Source organism: Myxocyprinus asiaticus, chromosome 34 (assembly GCF_019703515.2).
Source record: "Myxocyprinus asiaticus isolate MX2 ecotype Aquarium Trade chromosome 34, UBuf_Myxa_2, whole genome shotgun sequence".
In the NCBI taxonomy this organism is placed as follows: domain Eukaryota; kingdom Metazoa; phylum Chordata; class Actinopteri; order Cypriniformes; family Catostomidae; genus Myxocyprinus; species Myxocyprinus asiaticus.
In genome coordinates, this window is record NC_059377.1 from 40,091,276 (window position 1) to 40,111,671 (window position 20,396).

At 36.7% G+C, this 20,396-nt stretch overlaps 1 protein-coding gene across 7 annotated transcripts in view; it reads left to right on the plus strand.

Moving 5' to 3' along the window:
* The first annotated feature begins 17,223 nt into the window (after positions 1-17,223).
* Positions 17,224-20,396, plus strand: part of LOC127425537 (zinc finger protein 40-like) — a 94,047-nt gene continuing 90,874 nt past the window's right edge. For 4 of the 7 annotated variants that reach the window (XR_007894630.1, XR_007894631.1, XM_051671641.1 and 1 more), the window contains exon 1: positions 17,495-17,643. The gene's annotated coding sequence lies outside the window, so the exon portion shown is untranslated. Of the gene's footprint in view, positions 17,311-17,494; positions 17,644-20,396 lie in introns of those variants that run through there. The other 3 variants (XM_051671637.1, XM_051671639.1, XM_051671638.1) reach the window with 2 other exon arrangements.

The following is a 20,396-nucleotide window of genomic DNA, read 5'->3' on the forward strand; positions in this document are numbered from 1 at the left end:
AATTCAACAAACTCAAATGCACAAGTTTGTCCATGTGAGATAAGCCAGAGGAAATCAGTTCCTACAGTCCCAGTACAAGTGGTGCATTGTTCCTAACATTGCAGATGTAGACTTTTTCTGAACTCCAAGTTATTAATAGATTAAACCTCCATACTGACAGTGTGGGAGAGACTTTCTTCTGTACACTTTAAAAAAACTGAAACAAATCCTGTTAAATTCATGGTGAAAAACTGCCAGCTGTGATTGCCAGAAATTCACAGAAATAAAGTGACAAAGTTTCAGGCTTTACGGCAAGTGCTTTTATATTTTACAGTTCACTACCATAAAGGACTTCCAACCTCCACACGATCTGCTGTTACCTTCTCAGCATTCAAGAACCAGCTGAAAACTCATCTGTTCCACAACCACTTAAGCAACCCACACTAATTGCACTTACTACTGCACTTAACCTGCACTTAATGTACAAAAAAATAATAATAAGAAAAAAAATCCTTGTCTGTCTTTCTTCTGTGCTAGCATCTTTACTACTCTACTGTGAGAACTTGGCAGTCCTATACTGCAGATGTTGTTAAACTTTGTATTACAAATTGCTTACTATGTGTCTCATTTGGATAAAAGCATCTGCTAATTACTAAATGTAAATATAAATATCATTAAATGATAAAATGCTAATATATCAACCGACTGGAACTACTAAAAGCTGGTAACACAGGTGGTAAATAAAAAGGCCACTTGATGACTAAAATTGCTTTCAATAATGTATAGACAGTATGCAGTCTATACAGTGAAAAATACTGTAAAAAGAAATAAATAAAGAAAGAAAGAAAGAAATATTTCAATAAAATATAAAACATGTGATGAGTCACACAAGGACTTCTGGGAATGCCCAATTATTGTTTTCACCATAATTTTATAAAAAAAATCTAAAAATATCTTGATTTATGTAAAATATAAGAATTTTTAATACATTTAATATAGTATGTAAAATACAAATGATCACTGTATAAATTACAGTAATTGCCAGTTTTTTCATTTACATTTTTACATTATTTTCTTTTAAAATTACAACCATTTTTGACATGGGTTAAAGGAATATTTGCTTTCTTTATACACATTCTTGGTCTTATTATCAGGGTTGGGAAGGTTACTGTTAAAAAGTATTCTGCTACAGATTACAGAATACATGCTGTAAAATTTAATTTGTAACATATTCTGTTAGATTTCCATTTTTGTCACTTGTTTTGACTACAGACAAGTAAATAAAGTAAGATATACAGTATATATTTTAAAAACTTCTCTTAAAAAAAAAAAAAAGCTTAAATATCTTCCTACTCAAAGGTCTTACTAGAAAAAAAAGTTATGTTGGAGACATGCATTTTCTTCATAGAATTCATTATATAATATAATCGTGCCTGGTAACAGATGCATGTAAAGGCATGAAATAGCATTTTATCTTAGCATAAAACAAGGTTAACTATTTTTGCTGCTCCAAACTTCAAAACCCCACAGAGTGCCCACAACGACATCCTTTTCTGATTGTATGTGGATTCTGTTCATATAATAAGGCAGAAAATATATTATTTGTAGCTTTCTATACAATGTTAAAGGCTACATTGGTTAGCATTTCTTGTAAAAATACCCTAATCGCATAAAAAGCTTTGACTAAGCATGTAATCGTGTATTTATTGGATTTATGTTTCATCTGTCAAAGCGTTTCTAACTGTTTTTGTTAAGCTGTAGAAACAAGATGTAGCTCCTCTTTTAAGTGCCCAAGCAAGGGTGTAGCAGCCACGGGGGACGTGGGGGGGACGTCCCCCGCACTCATTAAAAAGGTGATTTTTGTCCCCCGCACTTTTTTTTCCAAGCTAAATCCATACCGAGTCCAAATGGTGGATTTGTATACAGTATTCTTTGCGTTTTGTTATTTTGGGCTGATTGAGCGACCATCCAGCCAATCACAGGTGAGTTTCATGAGCCGAAACAACCCTTACGTAATAGACCGTCAGTCAGACAGTCTAATCAACGAGGCTTCGTCCATTTCTATAAAGCTGCTTTCATCAATGCTCATTTCTCCATGTTTTTTTATTGCCATTGATGTTTTTCTAAATGAATAATCTAGAGATGAGGAACACACAAGTGAGAGTTATTTATCGGCATATCGTTCTTGATTGGCAGCATTACGTGAAATGCACTGCAGAATAAAAACAAAGGACAATCCATCTTTTAAGCACACATTGAAAGTGTTTATATCAGCGCACGAGTCTTCATTAAGTGATGCTTTTTATATTATGTTTGTGAGGTAATTGTTTGATCAGTTGTTTTTGCCAATTTAAGCAGATTACTAGATCTGAGTTAAATATGTAAAGCAATTTTATTTTTTTATTTATTTATTTTTTCCTTTTTCACCCAATTTGGCATGCCCAATTCCCAGTGCGCTTTTTAAGTCCTTGTGGTGGCGTAGTGATTTGCCTCAATCTGGGTGGGGGAGGATGAATCCCAGTTGCCTCCGCATCTGAGACCATCAACCCATGCATCTTATCATGTGGCTTGTTGAGCATGTTGCCATGGAGACATAGCGTGTGTGGAGGTTTCACGCCATCCACCACAGCATCTGCGCTCAACTCACCATGCGCCCCACCAAGAACGAACCACATTATAGCGACCACGAGGAGGTTACCCCATGTGGCTCTACCCTCCCTAGCAACTGGACCAATTTGGTTGCTTAGGAGACCTGGCTGGAGTAACTCAGCACGCCCTGGGATTCGAACTAGCGAATTAGTGAACTCTAGGGGTGGTAGCCAGCGTCTTTTACCACTGAGCTACCCAGGCCCCTCGTAAAGCTATTTTTAATATCAGCTCCTGTTTTTACCTCTATGTTGGTGTGCAGTCGACAAACTGTAGGAAAAAAGATAGATCTGCTGTGTTCTTAGAACACTTAGGTATTTTACTGAAGTGAATAGATATGTAGACACGCTTTTTTATGCATGAAAACGTACGGATGTTATTGAAACTCATTATAATTATTATAAGACTATTATTGTTGTCTTTTGATAAAAGTCATGCTCAGCAGCTCACAAACTGTAATGATAGATTTGCTTTGTTCTTATAATGCTTAAAACCTCAAATAAAGTCTCTTTGTAGGTCTGTAGACAAACACATTTTAAACGATTAAAATTTTCTTTTGATCGTTGATTCATTCACTAACTCATTTCACACAAGACACCCATTTGTCACCACCTTCTGGCATCACCAGAAATGGTCACTGAATCATTGAATGGATCTGAACGAATTATGGTGAACATAGTCAAAACACTCGAGCCACTTGCATACATTTAAATCCCACAATGCACAAACACAGAGTAAAAAATATATAAAACTGTGCACATGCACAATTGTCATTATTGTAATTGATTAAATCATTTATTCAGGACCATCTTGTGCTCAGTCTTTTATTGTCATGTGTGAAACAGAAGCAAGTGCTCCACAAGATGCCCTTTATTTTTGCAGCTAATTTTGCAATTATTTTGCAATACTCGAATCTTTAAAATTCAAATCTTTAAATAATACAGTTTGCATATATTAATATAATACTTATATATTAATATATACTGTAATATATTAATACTGCACTGTAAGTGTTGGGTCTGTGCGAGCCACCTACTGACAGCTGTGTCCCCCACACTTTTAAAATTACTGCTACGCCCCTGCGCCCAAGGGAATGTTCCTCAATGATGTCATAAACACATTTTCCCCTCACAACAGTATGAACTTGTATGAATGTTACACATCACAAGAAAGTGTTTCACTGCTGAACACTCCTCGGATCGCATCATTTATATGAATACATTTTTTCCAACTGAATAGTCAAAATATGAAATGAAACAAATGACAATAAAATGCAAAGTAATCTCTTCAGTAATCTAAATACTTTTTCAGTGTAACTGTATTCTGATTACCAACTAAACTGTACCAATTACATTTAAATTATAACTGTAGTGGAATATAGTTACTAATATTTTGTATTTTAAGTACGTAACCCCTTTACATGAATTCCGTTACTCCCCAACCCTGCTTATGATGCATGATTCATGTGCACATTATTATAAACAAAAATTTCTTCTTTTCTCTTCTCTTTCTCTTTAACAAAATATAATAACTTGCTCCGCTTCCAAACCAGCTTTCCTTTTTGGATGACGTCACCAAAAACAGTATTTTTCAACCCCACCCCTCCAACCACCTGGCTCCATACTGGTATTGAACACCCAATTTTCAAGATCCATTCAAGCCCAGTGTCCCGCCCTAAAAAAAAATCTCACTAAATTTCCTGTTTTACTCAGAAATACATTACATTATAGAAGTAAAATGTGTTGCGATTGCTGTTTCAAGCTGACGTTACATACTGTATAGGTGTGACATGCGATTGCCACAGTCAGTCATTTTGACTCGTCCCTCAGATTGTACTAATAAATGAAACTGGAAATACAATTACAGTAACAGTAGACTTACAGTAACGGAAGCCTAGCTAGCATGCAAGAGCCTAGCCCCGGTTTTAGATGTTTATAAGGTGATTTGGGACTTGGAAATAAAATATGGGAATTGGAAAGTCAGCTCATTGTAGTATCTGAATAATATTTCTACACACAGACTATACACTAGTATAACATGCATCTGTGCTAGCTTCCATTGGTTAGCTAATGGTTAATTTTAATTTTTAAACAGTCTAACAGGATAGTGAATGTAAAGACGGTTTTGCAGTATGTTCAGTGACGGAGTTAACGGAGTGTAAGATGACACTGATTTCTATCTACGTCTGAATTAAGTGCTAGCTAGGCTATGCAAACACGTTGTTATTTTTGATGTGGTTAAGTTAAAACATGATTGCTCCCAAAGGATGTCTATATAGACTCTAGAGTGTGCAGAGGATCAGACTGCAACATCTTACATTTTAAATCATAAACATCTCAAAGACATCTGCTGAATGTCTTATTGACATCTGAGACATACTTATTGACATACGTCTTATAGACGTATTGCAATTGAGAAAACAACGTAAAAAATACGTCTTCCAGATGTAAACAAATAGACGTGGGTGATGTATGTGTGTATCAGGGAACATTACAGAAAGTAAAAGCAAAAAAAAGTATTTGAAAATCAGACACAATACCGTGTACTTAATGTCTTTGATGAACAAATCAACAAAAATCCCTTTGCAAATTACGTAATCAAATAAAAAACTTTTGATTTTATGTTGTTGATTATAAGTATAGAAACAATATATTTTAGGTTTGTTGCAAGATTTTTAGAAGAACATCTCTGTAGGTCCATACCATTGCAAGTGAATTGTGACCAGACCTTTCAAGCTCCAAAAAGCACATAAATGCAGCATAAAAGTAATCCATAGGACTCCACTGGTTTAACATGTGTCTTCTAAAGCGATGCAATCACTTTGGGTGGGAAACAGGTCAATATTTAAGTCCATTTTTACTATGACTCTCCCCTTTCACTTTCACATTCTTCCACATTCTGAAAGTGAAAGTGGATATTTATAGTGAAAAAGGATTGAAATATTAATCTGTTTCCCACCCAAAGCGATTGCATCACTTTAGAAGTCACATATTAAACCACTGGAGTCCTATGGATTACTTTTATGCTGCATTTATGTGCTTTTTGGAGCTTGAAAGGTCTGATCACCATTCACTTGCATGTATGGACCTACAGAGCTGAGATATTCTTCTAAAAATCTTTGTTTGTGTTCAGTAGGATAAAGAAAGTTATACACATCTGGGATGGCATGAAAGTGAATAAATTAGAAGATAATTTTTATTTTTGGGTGAACTATCTCTTTAACTATTGGCAAGATTTTAGAAAGGCTGCATTCCCTACAGAAGTTGCTTAAAACAATGATTAAATAGCTATATGGTGATTGTTAACATGAATCAATAGCCCACATGACCTTAGTGTCAACAGCCATTAAGGAAAGTCGTTTCAGGGGCGGTTAGAACGATTTTAACATTACAAAGACAAACACTTTTTTCTTAAATGGTTAGTTCACCCAAAAATTAAAATCCTCTCATGATTTACTCACATTTAAGCCATCCCAGATGTATATGTCTTTCCTTCTTCAGCAGATCCGAAGTGAAGATTTTTATAAGCACATGTTCCATCAGTCTCTTGGCTATTTGACAGTCCAAAAATCATAGTTAGGCAGCATAATAGTAATCCACACGACTCCAGGCGATCAATTAAAGCAAATTGAAGCAAAATTGTATACAACTAAACCCTTGAAGATGGGGTAAGACTTCACTCAATGGAACGTTGGCCTATAACCCTTGAAGATGGGATAGTCTTCACCTGTTCAGAGTTCAGAGTTAGGTCATTTCAAACAGCAAACGGAAGCAACGATTTAAAGTTAAAAACGTATTAATAATCTGTTCTAACACCAACCTAACGATTTGCTTCAGAAGACATTAATTGATCAACTGGAGTTGTTTGGATTACTTTTATGCTGCCTAAATATGACTTTTGGACCGTCAAACAGTCAGCATTCTAATGGCACCTGTACACTTCCATTGTAGGGACAAAAAGAGCTTAAATGTGCTTATAAAAATCTTCACTTCGGTTCTGCTGAAGAAGGAAAGTCATACACATCTGGGATGGCTTAAAGGTAAGTAAATCATGAGAGGATTTTCATTTTGGGGTGAAGTAACCCTTTAAGAATAAAATGCGCTGATGAATTGTGCACGATAAGACTTGTGCACTAAAGACACCTTAAACAACTAATGCATATCCTAAAAAAAAGTCTAACCTCTTTAGCTAACTAATAATCTCTCAAACATGTGAACAAAAAGTTTGCAACCATGTGCCAAGCATTATCAGGCAAACTTATTTGAGAGTAGCAGCAGAGCAGAGGCATAAGATGCAGGATGCCATTTTATAATCGGTGGCGGTTCAAAGTGAGTGAGTCACCGTGTCAGAATATGGAGAGTGTGCGGGCGGCAGGCTGTCACTGATGCATCTTTGAATGGAACATCACCCCCTCAAACACAGACGGGTGCTTATTGCATAGGGACCTCAGTGTGCAATATGACGTGCCTTTACGTTAAGAGTTTGTAGAAACTATTTTTAGAATTTTGTCTAAGTACCCAACATAAATTTAACATTGAAATATACAGTTATATGTGAAAAGACCACTGAAAATGCTGCTAATTAACTTTTTTTTAATTTTCTTTTTTTTTTATTAAATATAAAATATTTTATTACAAATGATATAATGCTGTGTGCTTCAGTGGAATTAAGGAAATCTGAGCTTTTGAGCAAAAGAATTAAAATGGTCCAGGTCACTAAATTTCACACATTTGTATAACTGGACTTTTATGTATAGATTTCATTGTTTTAAGCTTGTCCCAGACCCAGATTTTCAGTATTTATAATGAAAATCCATTATAAAAATACAAATGATCACACATTTAACACTGATAATCTAAAGTAAAGAGTGAAATTAACATAAACAAATTTTTATTTAATTTTTTTCTCCACTTATCTCCCCAATTTGTAATGTCCAATTCCCAATGCGCTCTAAGTCCTCGTGGTGGCGTAGTGACTCGCCTCAATCCGGGTGGCGGAGGACGAATCTCAGTTGCCTCCGCGTCTGAGACCGTCAATCTGCGCATCTTATCACATGGCTTGTTGAGCGCGTTACCACGGAGACATAGCACATGTGGAGGCTTCACGCTATGCTCCACAGCATCCATGCACAACTCACCATGCGCCCCACCAAGAGCAAGAACCACATTATAGTGACCACTAGGAGGTTACCCCATGTGACCCTACCCTCCCTAGCAACCGGGCCAATTAGTTGCTTAGGAGACCTGACTGGAGCCACTCAGCACGCCCTGGATTTGAACTCGCGACTCCAGGGGTGGTAGTCCGCGTCTTTACTCGCTGAGCTACCCAGGCCCCAAACATAAACAATTTTAAAATTTGTGAAATCAGGAGAAAATAAGCAATCTGGCAAAAATTACAACTGTCCCGCACTTGTGGTGTCCACCACACCAAACAATTTTGGTCCTAATATATACTGTATAATAAACACCCCAAAGATAAAAAAAATGTACTAGCATTTCATTTATTTTTTAACATAGACATGTACCACATGACACACTGACGCCTTCCCTAGGAATGCTATACGCATGTTATGTGGTCTATTAAACAGCATCACCTTGCTTTAATAGAAATAGAAACAAAATCAAGAGCTGCACACAGAGACCTGAACACTTGGTGCACAAAACATGGTGACGGTAACAATCAACAGGTAATTTCTTTGATCATAAACTGGCATTTTTTGGTAGAAAATTAACATCAGACTTCACAAAACAAGAAGTTACCAAATTGAACAACATAATCAACAATAAAAATAGTAAAAAACAAAAAATAAACTTGCAAACAATGAACCCATGCAAGCTCAATTATTGAAGCCAGCTTTGAAAAGTTAAGTACATTTTACTTATTTCATTTATCAGTGAAGTTTACTCAAAGTAGCAAATAAATATGACAAGGGTTTCTACTTGATGCACGATACACAATGATGCAATGTAAATATAATAAACAATCATAAATAATATTTACTTGTAAGCTAGAACATTAATATTTACATGACTGAATTAAGTACAAATGTAGAATGTACTTAATATTTTCAAGTTCACGCTAAATCTACCTTATTCAATGTAGAAAGTACTTAATCTTTTCTGCTATATTTACTTCACCACAAAATAATTTTTTCAGTGATTTAGCAAACATAACAAGCAAAGGAGTTGGCCATTTTATTTCAACAACTTTCATTTCCATCAGCGTCATTTCCACCACAGAATCTAAACAGAATTTGAGATGTGCTGGAAATTACACTGTAGTGGGAATTTTCATGACTTTCAGAAAAAATGACAAAAATGATACAAATCTCCTTTGATGAATGTACATACACTGTTGACATTGTTAGAAGAATAATTAAATAAACCAGTGAGTGTACAATTGTTTTAACAAGACTTTACTTTCTAGATGTGCTTTTAGTTTTTTAACAGGGCTAAAAGTGTATGAAGTTGAAGAAGCACCCTTATATACAGTATATATAAATACAGTATTTACAAAGAGAGAGGGAGAGAGAGGGATTGGGAGACAGGGAGAACACATTTTTATAGCCCAAGCAGAATAATCTCTAGCGCGACGCTGTTCGCCCCCTATTCTTCGTCACCAGCACACGTATGCATCTCTCCCTGCGGGCTTGTTTCTGGAGAAAGCACAGAACAGATAGTCACCTCACCTCTTCCACCTTCATTAAAGAGCTATTTATATTCACATGGTTGAAATACCCTGACCTTTCTCATTAAGCGATGTGTTATTTATGAACACAAACACCCGTTGACATATTGCGAGACGCTTTGGATGTGGGATAAAAATAGCCAAGCAGCATTATTTGAGCTCATAGTCTGTTTGGTGATGTCTTAATGATGCTTTACAATGATTTTATTGGATGTTTGGTGTCCTGTTAAATCGCTGTGTGCTGAACATTGATACTAAGTTGTTGCCAATCATTTGCTGCAACATGAAGCAATCATTTACATATTCAAAACAAATAATGACATTAATTATTAGTGGAAAAATCAAAACATCAATCACTTTGATTTTGATAAAGGCTGATTTTAATTGTATTCAGAAAGATATTATTGATCAGTTGTTTGGCTATGGGCAATGATTCTAGCTCTTACAGAGCAAGGGTCATTGCCTTTGGACCGACAACTAGATGGTTATGACTGAATGAACAGCAAATATAAATGACTAAGCAATAAAAGGTCTAAGTGATGGTTAATTCTTTTAAGTATTATAGTATTTGCATAAACAGTGTTTTGATAGCATATTCACTGGATTCTGCATTATTTCATGTGTTTTAAAAAAGAGTAAATGTCAGCACAATGATGTTATTGTTAATGCTCCAAACATTAATTTTTTAAACTGAAACATGTCTCAGACCTTTATCAGGAAGCTATTTTGTTGTCAAGTGACAAGAAAACCATAAAATAGGAAATTAATGTATTTATTTTCTTTTCTTTTTTTTTTTACAGAGGACTCACTTGGACTCTAATGACTTGGTGGGAAATCCAAAAAGTCTATTAAATATCAGATAATTTATATATTTGGACATGCACTGCAAACCCTAACTTTGTCATTACTGGAAAATTCAAGTGGTCTTAATTAAACATGAATTGAAATGTCAAGTTTTGGCCTCATAACTCAAATATCTATGTTCCTTGAACTTATTTTTCTTAAAACTCCGTAGACTTAAGATTTTAAGTGTTGGTAACTCAAATGGTTGAGGACAAAATTGAGGCTATGGGGAATGCTTATAATGCCTTGCGCTTGAATTATTTAATTATGTTGCCTTGGTCAAAGGGAACTTATGGAGGCATTTCAATAATTGTTATTAAGAATTCATAGAGGTTTTAGCTCTTTTGTATTATCATTTGTTGTTTTGTTGCAAATAGTTGTTTCATGTGAAAACGTACCAAACCAACATGAATACAGGTAAAAAATAAAGAGTACATTTGTATGAACTTGGCATATGCGTTTTAAGATATATATTTTTAAAGATTTTAAATATACAACCCCAGTTCCGAAAAAGTTGGGACAGTATGAAAAATGCTAATAAAAACAAACATGAGTGATTTGTAAATTATATTCACCCACTGCTAAATTGAAAGCTCTACAACTACACATTATATGATGTTTTACCTTGTTAATTTCATTGTTTTTGTTAATGTACAGTAATTTCAAATCAGATGATTGCAACACGCTCCAAAAAAGTTGAGACAGTCGAGTGTCTACCACTGTGATACACCACTATTTCTTCTAATAAAATATAAGCATTTGGGCACTGAATACACAAGAGAAAGTGGAATTTTCCCCCAATCATCCATTATGTAGGTCTTCAGCTGCACAATTGTACGGGGTCTTTGTTGCCGTATTGTGTGCTTCATAATGCGCCACACATTCTCAATTGGAGATGGTCAGGACTGCAGGCAGGCCAATCTAGCACCCGCACTCTCTGCTTATTTGGCCAGTATGTGGTTTAAAGTTGTCCTGCTGAAAATTCCAGGATGTCCCTGGAAAAGACGGTGCTGGATGGCAGTATATGCTGCTCCAAAATGTATACATATCTGTCTGCATTAATGGTGCCCTCACACTGGCTTTTGGACCGACGCTGATAACAGCTTGGATGGTCCTTTTCCTCTTTGGCACGGAGAACACTATGGCTGTGTTTCCATCTAAGATAAGCCCAGAGAAGTCGGCAGCGCTTCTGGACAGTGTTGATGTATGGCTTCTCCTTTACATAGTAAAGTCTTAACTTGCATCTGTGGATGCAGTGGCGAATGGTGTGGACTAACAAAGGTTTATTAAGGTTATCCCAAGCCCATGTTCATGATATCCATTACAGATGAATGATGATGTTTAAGACAGTGATGTCTGAGGGATCAGAGATCACACGTATTCAGAAGTGGTTTTCGTCTTGCCCTTTACGCACTGAGATTTGACCAGATTCCTTGAATCTTTTAACTATATTGTGCACTGTAGAGGGTGAAATGCGCAAAATCCTTCCAATTTGTCTTTGGGGAACATTATTCTCAAAGTGCTGGATTATTTGCTGAAGCATCTGTTGGCAAATTGTCAAGTCTCGAATGATCCTTGCTCTTGAAGGGCTAGGCTGTTTTAGGAGGCTCCCTATATACTATGACACGATTGCCTCAACTGTTTAACATCTCCTGTTTCACGTCGCCATATTTCAACTCCTCAAATTGTTATTAGTCTTATCAACTTTTTTGCAGTGTGTTGCAATCATCTGATTTGAAATTGCTGTACATAAAAAACAAACAATGACATTCACAAGGTAAAATGTCATATAAGGCATATTTGTAGTGCTTTCAATATAGAAAAGGGTAAATATAATTTAAAAATCACCACTTTTTTTTTATTACTATTTTTCATACTGTCCCAACTTTTTTGGAACTGGGGTTGTATACGAAATGTAAAATTGTACTTTATATATGTGGACATCTATGTATATATTTCTAATTCCACTATTTGTTTGAGACATATATTATAAAGTACAAGTGCAAACATGAACTGGAGAACAGGTTTTTCACATACAATCTAATATATATACAGTTGTGCTCAAAAGTTTGCATACCCTTGAAGAATTGGTAATATATGTACTATTTTTAAGGAAAACATGAGTGAGCAGGCAAAACACATTTCTTTTATTTCTTATGGGATTCATATTCAACTGTAGGTTATAACAGAATGGCACAATCATAAAACAAAACATGGCAACAATGAAAAAAATGAAATGACATTTTTTGTGGCATTGGCACAGTAAAGGCTTCTTTCTGGCAGCTCGACCATGCAGCTCATTTTTGTTCAAGTATCACTGTATTGTGCTCCTTGAAACAATCACACCATCTTTTTCCAGAGCAGCCTGTATTTCTCCTGAGGTTAAATGTGGGTTTTTCTTTGTATCCCGAACAATTCTTCTGGCAGTTGTGGCTGAAATCTTTCTTGGTCTACCTGACCTTGACTTATTATCAAGAGATCCCCAAATTTTCCACTTCTTAATAAGTGATTGAACAGTACTGACTGGCATTTTCAAGGCTTTGGAAATCTTTTTTATATCCTTTTCCATCATTATAAAGTTCCATTACCTTGTTACGCAGGTCTTTTGACAGTTCTTTTCTGCTCTCCATGGCTCAGTATCTAGCCTGCGCAGTGCATCCACGTGAGAGCTAACAAACTCAATGACTATTTATACACAGGCACTAATTGTAACTTAAAAAGCCACAGGTGTGGGAAATTAACCTTTAATTGCCATTTAAACCTGTGTGTGTCACCTTCCAACCTACAGACAGAAATTGAAATCTGCTAAGCCTGTATTAAGGACTGTAAAGAGATGGACCAACGAAGCAGAGCTGGAACTACAAGCCTGCTTTGTCTGCACCGATTGGAGTGTTTTTGAAGCTGCATCCACAGACCTGGATGAGCTCACAGATACTGTTTCATCATATATCAGTTTCTGTGAGGATATGTGCATTCCTACTAGGACTTATTTAACATTTAACAAAGACAAACCATGGTTTACAGCGGAACTCAGGCAGCTTCGTCAGGCCAAAGAGGATGCTTACAGAGTTGGCGATAAAGTCTTGTACAATCAGGCCAAGAACACACTGAATAAGGGAATCAGAGTGGCTAAAAGAAGATACTCTGAGAATCTGAAAAACAAGTTTTCAGCTAACGACCCTGCATCAGAGTGGAGTGGCATGAAACAATTTACGAATTACAGGACTCCTACCCCCAACCCTGTGGAGGACCAACAACTGGCTGACGAATGTGTTCTACTGTAGATCTGAAAGGCCCAATCTCACACCCCACACCCACTCTGACCTTCATTTCACACAAACACCAACACCTCCTGCAACCCCCCTCCTCCCCCCTCCTGCTACTCAACCTGCACTTAAGATCTGTGAAGATAATGTGAGCTGCAGCTTTCGAAAACAAAGGACAAGGAAAGCACAGGGACCAGATGGCGTTTCACTTGCATGTCTTAGATCCTGTGCTAACCAGCTGGCCCCCATCTTCACACAGATCTTCAATAGATCATTGGAGCAGTGTGAAGTCCCATGCTGCTTCAAACATTCCACTATCATCCCCATCCCAAAGAAACCAAAAATCACAGGACTTAATGACTACAGACCTGTCGCCCTGACATCTGTGCTCATGAAGTCATTTGAGAGACTGGTGTTGGCCCACCTGAAGGACATCACTGGACCCTTTCTAGATCCCCTTCAATTTGCTTATCGAGCAAACAGGTCTGTGGATGATGCAGTCAACATGGGATTGCATAATATCCTGCAACATTTGGACAGACCAGGGACATATGCAAGGATCCTTTTTGTGGACTTCAGTTCGGCTTTCAACACCATCATCCCAGCTATACTCCAGACTAAATTACACCAACTCTCTGTTCCCACGTCTGTCTGTCAGTGGATTACCAGCTTTCTGACAGACAGGCAGCAGCTTGTGAGACAGGGGAAATTCACTTCCAGCACCTGTACAATCAGCACTGGTGCCCCCCAGGGATGTGTGCTCTCCCCACTACTCTTCTCCCTCTACGCCAACGACTGCACCACCAAGGACACCTCTGTCAAGCTCCTGAAGTTTTCAGACAACACCACTGTCATCGGCCTCATCCGAGATGACGATGAGTCTGCATACAGAAGGGAGGTTAAACAGCTGGCTGTCTGGTGCAGTCAAAACAACCTTGAGCTGAACACGCTCAAAATGGTGGAAATGATTGTGGACTTTAGGAGGAACCCCCAACACTGTCCCCCCCTCACCATTCTAAACAGCACTGTGGGAGCAGTGGATTCATTCAGGGACCTGGGCACTACCATCTTACAGGACCTGAAGTGGGAGACACACATTGACTCCATTGCGAAAAAGGCCCAGCAGAGGTTGTACTTCCTTCGCCAGTTGAGGAAGTTCAACCTGCCACAGGTGCTGCTGATACAGTTCTACTCAGCAGTCACTGAGTCTGTCCTCTGCACTTCAATAACTCTCTGGTTTGGTTCAGCTATGAAATCAGACATCAGAAGACTACAAAGGACAGTTCGGACTGCTGAGAGGATTATTGGTTGCCCCCTGCCCCCCCTTCAAGAACTATACACTTCCAGAGTGAGAAAAAAGGCTGGAAAAATCACTCTGGACCCCACTCACCCTGCCCACTACCTTTTTGAACTGTTGCCTTCTGGCCGACGCTTCAGAGCTCTGAGCACCAGAACCATCAGGCACAGGAACAGTTTTTTCCCCCAGGCTATCCATCTCATGAACAGTTAAAACTGACCCTTTGAGCAGTAATTAATGTGCAATACACAGCTTAGTCTTTTTATATTATCCAACACATCCTACCTCTTCTGCCATTACATTCCCTTGCACTGTACATAACCGATTTGTATTTAGATTTGCACAGCGTATGTGTGTGTGTGTGTGTGTGTGTGTATGTATGTATGTATGTATATGTATGTATATATATATATATATATATATATATATATATATATATATATATATATATATATATATATATATATGTATTCATATGTGTATATATGTATATATATGTATGTGTGTGTGTATGTGTGTGTATATGTAGGTATGTGTGTATGTATGTATGTATATATATATGTGTGTATATATATATATATATATATATATATATATATATATATATATACATATATGTATGTATTTATGTATGTATATATGTGTGTGTGTGTGTGTGTGTGTGTGTGTATGTATATATATATATATATATATATATATATATATATATATATATATATATATATATATATATATATATATATATATATTTCTTTTTAATGTTTATCTATTTTTTATTCAATTTTAATTATTTTTTAAATGTCTTGTTGCTGTTTTTGTATTGTTGTGTACTGGAAGCTCCTGTCACCAAGACAAATTCCTTGTATGTGTAAACATACTTGGCAATAAAGCTCATTCTGATTCTGATTCTGATTCTTGTATGTCTGTAACAAGGCCAAACATTCAAGGGTATGTAAACATTTGATCAGGGCCATTTGGGTGATTTCTGTTATCATTATGATTTAAAAAGGAGCCAAACAACTATGTGATAATAAATGGCTTCATATGATCACTATCCTTAAATGAGAGACAGTTTTGTTGCATGATCAGTCATATTTTCAAAATCAATGCCAAAATTTCACTATTTCTGCCAGGGTATGCAAACTTTTGAGCACAACTGTATCTATCTATCTACCTATCTATCTATCTACCTATCTATCTATCTATCTATCTATCTATCTATCTATCTATCTATCTATATCTATATATATATATATATATATATATATATATATATATATATATATATATATATAGGAATTCACATTGTTTAGATACAGTAAACAGTATTATGTAAAGGGACACGATTCATACCACATTAAAATATGACAACATTTTAGATCGCAAAATACCTACATGATGTTAACTTCTTGTAAGGGTTATGAAACTAGATGAATATGCATAAGTGTAAGGGGTAAATAAATAATGCTTGTATTTTAATCAATGACATTGCATTTTTTATAGTGTCATACCGATTATATATGACATTGTTCATATTCCTTGTTCAAAGTACACAGGCCATGTCTTCTACATAATTTAAGTAATAATAATAATAATAATAATAATAATAATAATAACAATTTGTATTATATTTTTTTAATAAGTAAAAACACTTTTTAATTAAAGATTTGTATTAGTTATTGACCCTTTTCAAATCCCACATAATCAGCAGGCAAAGTAACAGGGCACTTTTTAAAAGGCTTGCTCTTATTATTCTCTTTAAACACTAAAAACATGTATGATCTTGGATTTATTTTCCCCCACTTCAAGCACCTCCTCCATCATTCGCCTGTCTTTACACTGCAACAGACCTCACAGATATATTAGAAAACAGGAACAATGGAAAATGCGAGAATGTACAGTTCTAATATTATTCATTTTAAACATACTGCCAAAAGGTCTAACTGACAGTGACATTTGTGCGTGTTGTTTCGTCAAAATTTGAGTTGTAAAACGCGCACACTTTAATGCTTTCAGTCTTGCGTGATTTTCAAAACATTCAATTTCGTGCATATATATTTTTTTAATCATTTTGTGCACCATAACATTAGTAATACACGTCGTGAGCCATCTTCTCCCATTGTTCGCATGGATCTGTACGGGAAAGCCCAGTTGAGGGACACAACGTGACCTAACAAACAAGGAACCTCCGGGAACACCGTCAGTACTGAACTATGCGCACAAGGGGCCCCATGTGAGGGGTTCAACGACAAGCGGCTCTTTCGAAATGACGCACAAGTGCGATTTTCCGTATTCCGCTCGCGGAAAACGCACCAATCACATGTTCATATAATTCCCGAATGCATTAAATGTAAATTAATAGCCACTCAAATTGTGCTGATCACATTTTATTCAAGCGTTTCATCGGCCGTCGCGACACTCCCTAAGAGTGCTGGCTCCGGTTTGGAGGCGGAGACGGGACCCCCGTTGACGTCAGTGGGCCTGTCTGTTTCCTGCAATAGAAAGTGAGAGAAGACAGAGCGATAGAGAGGGAAAAAACAGACCTCTGACCGTTACAAGTTGAAACCCTTGACAACAGTTCACACTGCACCTGTAAGTACCAAAAGTTGTGCGTAAAAGACGCGTTTCTCCATCAAGACCTGTTTTAGGCGCATGGGGCAATGCGTAAACGCATCTCCAAGCGCTGTTGTTTTGGAATACAATGTTGCAAGCGAGATTTTATTGGGTTGCTGAAACTTGCGAGCACGTCTGTGTGAGTTTTACGCGGATTTTAACGGGTGTCGGTCGGGTTTGTACCGAGCCGGCCCGTGTTTTGTATCTCGCCGAGAGCGCACGTCTCCAGAATCCTAATACGCGGGGAGTAAATGTTTATCAAGCCCGCAACACTGCTGGAGAAAGTCGCTGAAGCCTCGATCGCTACGGCAGGTAAGCGTAAAACACCCACGAGATGCAAACGAACGCGTTTTAATTTAGATGTGATTTGCGTCTTCGGCTGGTTTAAAGCGCATTTTGGTGTCGTATTAGGGAAGTTGTGTTGTTTCATGTCCTGTTGCAGAGGACTCACATGGGGTTTTCCCCGGCTCCGCCCTCTTCATGTGTTTCTTAAGGGCATTAATGCGCCATTCATCCGGTGCGCACCTGGATTTGCTACTGTAATGTGCCATAAATGCGCAGTGGCTTTAGCCGGAGGCAAATGTGGTTGTTTTGTGCCCGTTAGGTTTGGACACATTGTGACTCATCGCATGCGAATCGTAGTAGCCTACACAGGTCACTCCTAGTATAGGCTGTCAGATTGGCATAGACACTACATATAGGAGCAACCCCTGTTTAGTGCTATCTTTTTTTATATTTTCAGTTGGCTCTGCCAGGCTAGTTTCGAGGTGTTTCCTATTGCCTGATTGACAGATTTTTACAATGTGTGTATGCATTTGGCATTCTGCATTCAAAGCATGCATTGAATCAGTGTGTGTGTTCCCTGAAAATGACCTTGGGTTTACAATTGCCATGCACTACCAGTTGAGCTACAGTAACATATTTTGCATAAATTGCACGCCTCTGAAGTAACATTGTTGCCAGGGGAATGTTGAAAACACACTCACAATCCTATGGGAATTTGAGATGCACCTTGTGTGTGTGTGTGTGTGTGTGTGTGTGTGTGTGTGTTTATGCTGGAATCCTCCGGGAGGTGATGTCATTGCCGTAGAGCGGCACACGGAGAGAAATCATACACACTGGTAGTAAGTGTTATGTAATGTTGTTTGTGGATACATGCAGGGATGCATCGGCAAGGCATGGCAGATCTGCGCTTGCATGTGTAATAATAAAGCTGAGAAATGTTTATAGAAACTAAAACCTTCAAAACATTGAAACAAGGAGCATCTTGAGTAGAAGGTGGGGTTTATTTGCTTACACCGTCTATTCCTGCAATGCCAAGAAATGCAACATTTGCTATTTTGTGACATGCAGTTTTAAAAGGTTGAATACTGGTGATATGTTTCATAACCTGTCAACATCATCTGCCCTGTTTACATTGCATTTAAGTTACATTTAAATTGAGTTTAGGCCATCATGCACCCCAGCCCCATTAAGAAAACATTAGTGTTTAATATACAGTAAATATAGACTGAAAAATCTGGCATCCACTTCCATTATTGAATTAATTGAGGTTTCATCTATTGAATTGTCACCACCGTCAGACAGAAAATCTGATGGTGTTGACAAAATCATCATATTTTGCATATCACAGATGTATTAAGGGGAAAGTTCACACCAAAATAAAAATAATTCTATCATTATTTACTCACACTCATGTTTTCTCAAACCCGTATGACTTTCTTTTTTTCCGTGGAACACAAAATGAAATGTTAGGAAGAATGACAGCCTTGGTCACCATTCACTTTCATTGCATCTTTTGTCTATACAATGAAAGAGAATGGTGACAGAGTTTTTTTTTTGGGTGAACTCTCCCTTTAACACAAAAGTACCATTTCATTTTATTTACTCTTTATTTTGAGAAAACGATTTCCAGATTTTCACTCACTACCCCTAAAACCACCTGTCCTCAGACTATAACTCAAAATATAAAGAGATAAAAATGAAAACACTATATCATTTACTAACATCATTTACTCACCCTCATGCCATCCCAGATGTATATGACTTTCTTTCTTCTGCTGAACACAAACAGAGATTTTTAGAAAAACATTTCAGCTCTGTAGGTCCATACAATGCAAGTGAATGGTGGCCAGAACTTTGAAGCCCCAAAAAGCACATAAAGGCAGCATAAAAGTAATCCAAAAGATTCCAGTGGTTAAATCCATGTGTTCAGAAGTGATACGACAGGTGTGGGTGAGAAACAAATCAATATTTAAGTCCTTTTTTTACTTTAAATCTCCACTTTCATGTTCACATTCTTCGTCTTTTGTTTTTGGCCATTCACATTCTTTGTGTATATCGCCACCTACTGGGCAGGAAGGAAAATGTTTAGTAACAAATCACTTAAATATTGATCTGTTTAACTAGATTGCAGAATTTTCATTTTTGGATGAACTATCCCTTTAAATGCATTAGCCATTTTTTCTGATGTTGCTAGCTACTAAAATTTAAACAAAATTGAATCCAAAAATATTTTTAAATCCTATTTAAAATCATGGTTGTGACGGAAAATGGGAGCACGTTTAGCTAAAAACATACACAGTATGAGAAACTATAAATCTGTCGGACATTAATATTTTTCTATATATTGTTCTATATAGATTCTAGAAATGATTTGATATATTTCTGACAGTGCCAGTGACAAAAAGTATTATTGAAACCTTAGAAAAGAGGTGTATTTTTTTAAATGAACCCTTTTATGTCAGAACAAATTCATGTTTCTTTAAATGATGCATGTTTATATTTCTGTTCTTATTATGTTAAATATATTTGAACTGCTCCATCATGTTCAGTCACATTGAAACATATTTATGCACTATAGTATAAGGAAGGTCTAAGCTTTCTAACAATATAATTATCATGTTTCTATGTTCTCTATCATATAATCATTTAAATGCTTTCTTTTTTACTTTAGTGCACAAAACTCAAAATGTGTGTCTGGGACAAAGTGACTCAAAAATGTATATATGAATTATTGCGGTATGACCTGAGGAAATGCCATCATTTTGTTAAAATAAAGGGTA